The sequence below is a fragment of the Acipenser ruthenus genome, chromosome 11 (assembly GCF_902713425.1).
Source record: "Acipenser ruthenus chromosome 11, fAciRut3.2 maternal haplotype, whole genome shotgun sequence".
NCBI lineage: Eukaryota > Metazoa > Chordata > Actinopteri > Acipenseriformes > Acipenseridae > Acipenser > Acipenser ruthenus.
In genome coordinates, this window is record NC_081199.1 from 33,787,390 (window position 1) to 33,794,026 (window position 6,637).

Genomic DNA, 6,637 nt, shown 5'->3' on the forward strand with positions numbered 1-6,637 from the left:
GTACTGCCTCACAGGTTTTTTTGCAAGCATTAGCAGCAAGTTTCATAATGGTTTAAAAAACGTTGATAATTGTATCATTTTTTAACTGTTGCCTTTCTTCATAAGTATGTTGTAATATTACAATATGATTTCTATAAAACAGCTACATAACACATTTCTTTCTTGCAGATGTGCAATGATAACCGAGATGTGCAAAGACTGAAACAATCATGGCTTCTTCTGATTGACCGTGCTTTAAGAACAGGTCTTCATTTTGCACAGGTTCTGCAGATTACATTTTGTTTATAATAAAAATTAATTGAAACTATTTTTGGTATAAGTTGTATGAGGTGCATATAAATGCTTACTTTCTTCAAAAAGATGCTAATTCTCAAAAATAGTTTTATTTTAATAAGAAAGAAAGTTTATTTTTACCAAGCATTGTCACATTGACACAAGAACTCTTGTGTGCACAGAAGACCATGTGACAAAACAAGGTGCATGACAGGAAAGATGTGGTTTTTTGTTTTGTTTTTTTATTATTTGTGATGAATTTTTATTTTGTATTGAGTTTTTTTCAGAAGTTTTATTAGCCAAACATCTTTAAAATGATGTTATGTGCTTGCTGTGTGAGTGTTGCTATGGTGAAGTGTTATTCGACTTTTCTTGTTAGGTGTTTGTCTTTTTGGTGTAGATTGATCTGTCCTATACAATTTGCCTTAACTTTTTTCACACAATAACTGTATAGGCAACTATGTAGAATAGTTAAGCAAGAATAAGTTGAAACGAAATGCCTTGTAAATCAGCAACTTAGGGCTTTTTTAGTATATAGCTAAGTCAATTCTCTAAAAAAAAAAAAAAAAAAAAAACTTTTGGTTTCTATTGTGTTTTAGGTGTTTGTAATGTTTTGTTTTTCACTGATCTCTGCTGAATACTAATGGAAGTAGAACTTTTAGAACAGAAGAAATGTTCTGAGTGAAACACATTTTCTGAATCTGATGGGATTTTAGGTTGTAATGTTTGTAATTATCAGAAGGCTGAAACGTCTTCTGGTTGTTTTGAATGAGTTTGAATTCTGCTGAATGATTTACATTTAAAAAAAAATCTTGCCTTTTTTAAACTAACTTGATGTTGTAGTTTTAGCTTAAACAGATGGGGTGGGGGGATTGGGGGTCTGTCAAATTGACAGGATGTTTTTTTGTCTTTTGCTTTATAATTAAAACAATACTTAGATTATTGATTGTTCAAAAACTAGCAAACAAATACCATGCCTTTCAAGGCAACAATGGCAAAAGCTAAATGATTTTTGATTAAGGAAAATCTGAGAGACGAACAAATAGATAGATGCTAGCTGCCCTTTAAGGGAAAAACAAAAGACTTTCAAAAAGTTAACTTCACCAAAGAACTGTGAGCTAGCAGCGAATCATGAAAGGGTGGTTTACTCTCAGTATTTACATTTTATGTAATCTTTTACTTTTTGCCAGACCAGTTTGCAGTTAGGAGAATGTGCCTTTTTTTTGTACATTAGCTTTTTTTTTGTTCTAGTTTTATTGATGTACAGTATGGACACAAACAAACAAAAAAAAAGCATAAAGGAAGATTTTGATCCGGGCAGTGCCACACTCACTACGTCATCACTACAGAAACGTAACACGTAAAGAAAGAAAAACCATTTGAAACTATGAAATTATTTCTTAATAATAATAATAATGATCTGCATTTCACATTTTAGAACAGCTATTCTTTTTTATTTTTTATGAAAGCTTTATAATTTTAATCATATTTGCCTAAAAACATGATATTACTTAAGTTGTCTTCCAAGAGACTGTTTGTTTGTTTTTTACCTGGTCAGCCAAGACTGATTAGTTATCTACCTCAGAATTTTCTTTCTCTTTTGTATTGGGACGGGTTTGCTGGACCTGCCTGTTTCCACAGACCAAACTCTCCCAGCTCAGGAGCAGGAGTTAAACAAGTTGTTTCGGGCGGTATTGTTTTCTTCAAAATTTTTTACATTTTTTTTATAGGAATATTGTATGTGAGCGTGTTTAGTTGTGTCCAGGCCTTCAGTTTCATAGTTTCAAAAGTAATTGCTGCTTTCATTGAAATACAGTAGATTCCAGTAGTTGATGAAGTCAAGAAAGAGTCCAAAAGTTGTGGTATTACAGGATCTTTGCTTCCTAAAATATTGTTGCTTCGAGTCCAGACAGACCTGCAGCAGCTTCCCATACATTTTAGTTTTTTTTTTTTTTGTTTTTACCATGTATGAACCGTAGACACACTTGATTTCTACAGTATATATTGCCTAAGACTGAAACATAGTACTGGCAACAGCTGTGTGGGGTTTTGCTGCTAGTGATGTCTGAACTAAGTGCCATACTCTGTGTCTGGGAAAGAGTTGGGAAAATACTCTGTAGATAAATAAATCCTTTAATTAAACATTGCATACTAGACAGCCATTAAATTATACAAAAAATAAATAATTTATGAAGAGAGACCTTTTGTACAGATTGTTTGAAGAAAAAAAGATTTTCATAGAGATGTCTATATGATCAAGAGAGTTAATTTCTTTTATTTTTTATTATTTTACACGTGCCACAAACTTGCCAGTGGTAACTTGTATGTCCGGTTAAAGATACTCTTTCTGTACTTTTGTTTTCTAGTAATTGTTAAAGCCAAAAAGACATTTGTGAACTGTAAAAAAATAATTAGATTGTTAAGTTTTATTTTTTTCTGTTCATTTCTTTGAAAACTTTTGAATAAAAACATCAATTGAAAATGTGTCTGTTCTTTTATAAAACTTTTGTTGAAGCGAAGCGAAGGCTGATTTCTGTAAATTTTGTACTATATTATTCACTGAAAATTATACTTTTAGCTTCAAAATGGGGTTGTCTGTATTGTTTCATGGCCCTGCTGTACTTGCATTGAATAGCAGCTGGTGGTGGAATGTTCTGGATACATCCAGTGGTCATTCTTTCATCCAGGGTTACATGCTGTCACTTTATAAGTGTTACTAATTAGACTGTTTGTGTGTTGGTTAATGGATTTTGAGTACATTCATCCACTCATTTTCAAAAGTATACATTTTATAAACTTGATAATGAAACCCAAACACTTTCCTCAATATTTGGCTTGATTTAAAAATAATACCGAGCCAAATAGCTGTAACTACATCTACCCTTTACACTACTGTATATTGGACAGTTACTGTACTACCAGTGAAATAATTGCACTTACCTTATAACTAACAAACTGACATTTTTACCAATTATTGTATTTGTTTGGCCTTACTAAAACACCCTGAGAAGGTATTTCTGTGGACTGCCAGAATGTGAGTTTTGTAATCAGCCATTCAGGAGTTTATTTATCAGAGTCATAATTTAAAAGTGTTCAGTTCTTTGCTAATCCTATTGTACAGTATTTAGAAATAAGCTGTAATAAAATACAGTATAGTTTTAAAATGTTTAGTACATGTCTTTCTTTAAAATGGTTATTTGGAATATTTGTTAATGTTACCAGATCAGTCGTACTGGAGTTCAGCAGTGTAATGTCATATAAGAGCTTGAGAAAAAAATGGCATATGTCTTCTAAAACACTGTCAATAAAGTGTATGGGCCACTATGGGCAATAGTGTGAGGTGACAAGGTGTTTAACAAAGTTTTTTTTGTTTTGTTAAGTTACAGAAGTAATCACCAGGCCTTGCCAGTCTCTGACATTAAATGGATAGCATGCACAGCTGACAGCTGATTCCAACATTTTACCACCAGAGGGCACTGTAAAACCACTTCTGTTTCTAGATGCTCTCTTGCTATAATTTTGTTTTTTGTATACAATTATTTAACCAGGAAATGCACATTGAAATTATTCATCTTTTTTTTTCCAAAATGATTAATTCTGTTCCTTACTGTTCTTCCAGTTGTATTTTAACATGAACTTGAACTGCATTAAGGGCAAGACAACAGAACAGACTTTTTAGACTATTTGCATTTTTACAAATATATATGATATAATGAGTTAATTTGTACAGTATCCCTAGCACATTTAAATGGTGTGTTTACAGTCATTTTTGTAAAATATGTATTCTCTTTATACATTGTAACCGTAACATCCTATTTGCTGCCTGTTTCAGCTTACATCACTTCAAACAACATGTGCTTTTTTATATAATTAAATGATTAATATACATGAATTTAAACCATTCTACAGCAATATTACACTGCCATAGAAAGAGCGCTCCAAATTCAATTAAGTGGTCAGTAGAATGTCAGGGGGCGTTTGATACTGTTAAGCAGAGACTCTGCCAGGCCCCCACTCTCATCACACCAGGTTTTACCAAGAGATTCATCCTCCACACCGATGCTTCGGATGTTGGTTTGGGTGCGGTTTTGTACCAAACGGTAGATGGAGTAGAACACCCTATCATGTATCTCAGCAAAAAGATGCTCCCCCGGGAGTGCAATTACTCCATAGTCGAAAAAGAGTGTTTGGCCATTAAATGGGCTACTCACTCTTTACGATACTACCTGCTGGGACATTCATGCCTGGATGGCTAGGTGGTATCTGGCATTGCAGCCCTTCAGGTATCATATGATCCACCGTGCAGGGAAAGAACACCAAAATGCATATTATTTTTCCCGGGAGGGGGGAGTAATGGGAAAGGTAGATTCAGCCAAGGGTTCCTTCAGAAGCGGTGGGATATATGACAGACAGAATGATTCTTGGTGATAATTCTCCCTCCCGACCTGTGAGGGCACTGTGTAAAGGGAACAGAGTGCCCTGGACTGGATGGCCTGACAATTCATTCCCAGGGTTAGGCGGAAGTCGGCCATCTAGAAAGGGGGCGGAGTTACGGTACACTAAATCATCGACCCGGAAGGGAAACGATGTAGCAGTTGTGGATTGGAGGAGCGGTTGCAATCGTTAACCAAGGGGGCATAATTGACGGTATATAAGGGGACGTAACAAGGTGATCTGTTCCTTTGTTATGGTTAACGCTAACCCAGAAAGGAACAGTTGAGTTTTACAGGTGTTGTCTGAAGAGGTGTGTCTTAAGGAGGCGCCAGAAGGTGGTCAGGGACTGGGCAGTCCTGACATCCATAGGAAGGTCGTTCCACCACTGCGGGGGTGAGGGTGGAGAAGGAGTGGGCTCTGGAGGCAGGGGAGCGTAGGGGAGGTACAGCCAGTCTTCTAGTGCAGGCAGAGCAGAAAGGTCGGGTGGGGGTGTAGGGAGAGATGAGAGATAGCAGACAGACAGGTAGAGATATGGGAGGGGATGGTGGGATCAGAGGGACTGTGTTTATTATTGTTAAGGACTGTGTTTATTATTTGAGGGCTGAACCCCGTGGTTTCACGGAGCAATACGCATCGTTGTGTATTGCCAGTTAATTATTTACCATTGTCAAGTGAATTTGGATTACAAAATAAACCATAATTTCACCAGTAACATTGTTGTTGTCATTCTCTTGAGCACTGCATCACCTCTACACCTGCACACTGCAAACCACTTTGCCACAGTCCTTCACTCAAAATATATTTTATAAAACAAGCAGAACCCCCTCTGCCTGCACTCTAAGAGCAGGGTCCATTCCCACGTTCTTTAATTCCCTCCACTGCCCTTAAAAGAACAGCTCTGCATCTATATACAGTGTTATATTGAGTTTCAGAAGAAATCTAACAGAATTCAAAGAGTTAATATGTTTGCTAATTCACAGACTTTCTGGCACCAAGTGAATCTTGTACTAACAGATGCCACAGCAAAACAGGAACATGGATTAACTAATACTGTTTTCTTTAACAAGCTGGGGAATCCAAACGATTTCCTCTATTACCGATACAGCATCTTAACAAGTACAATAACAGATTTATATTACCTGGGATCATTAGGTGCTACAATGCCACAATATTGTTTTCTGCAAAGAAAAGAATTGTAGATGATAAACCTGCTGTTTTCTTCTGTCAAGCCAGTGGAGCAGCGCAGTTGATGCATCCCACACAAGTCACACATTTATTCGCTCTTTGGAGACAAAACATCTTGGGAATATATGCTTATAATGCTGTTAATCAATTTTCTAACAAAAAAAAACAAACAAACAACAAAAACAATCCGAATTTGAAATACTGTGCAGTAAACACGAGTTGCTGCAATGAGGCCCATTCTGTGGGACTGAACTTTGCCATACCTTCCTGCTGTTCTACAGGATACCCTATGGGGATATTGTTGGCAAGGAAGTGAGGATCATTGGGTTGTATTGCGAACCGCTCAATGAATTCAGCCTGACTGTATAATGTTCGTGATTTTTGTGTGATTTTATCTGTAAAAAAACGAAGATGAAAAAAAAAAAATCACCTGTCATTATAGCAAATCTGCACCATTTCATTCTAATCAGGACACCTTTGTATTTTCCATTTAGAGGCGCTGAAAGAAAACACTGCATATTGTTTTAGCCAAATACAGAATTTCTTCTCAGGGTACATGAGACAATTAAACATACACTAGCTAATAGAAATGTTAAGTATCCACTTGTATCTGTTCTCAGAATGTTTGCTGTAATGGGAAATCAAGTCAGCAACTCAACACAGACCTCATCTTGATTGGTTTCAGTATAAAATGATACACTGGCATATTTTTTCCATGTGTCATCCTTGAATAGTAGCACATTTG

General features: G+C 36.0%; 1 protein-coding gene across 5 annotated transcripts in view; it reads left to right on the top strand.

The window, feature by feature from the left end:
- LOC117426764 (RNA-binding motif, single-stranded-interacting protein 1) overlaps positions 1-2,755 on the top strand; it is a 54,326-nt gene extending 51,571 nt beyond the window's left edge. For all 5 annotated transcript variants that reach the window (XM_059033753.1, XM_034044717.3, XM_059033750.1 and 2 more), the window contains one exon: positions 169-2,755. The gene's annotated coding sequence lies outside the window, so the exon portion shown is untranslated. The remainder of the gene's footprint in view (positions 1-168) is intronic.
- Positions 2,756-6,637: the final 3,882 nt, after the last annotated feature.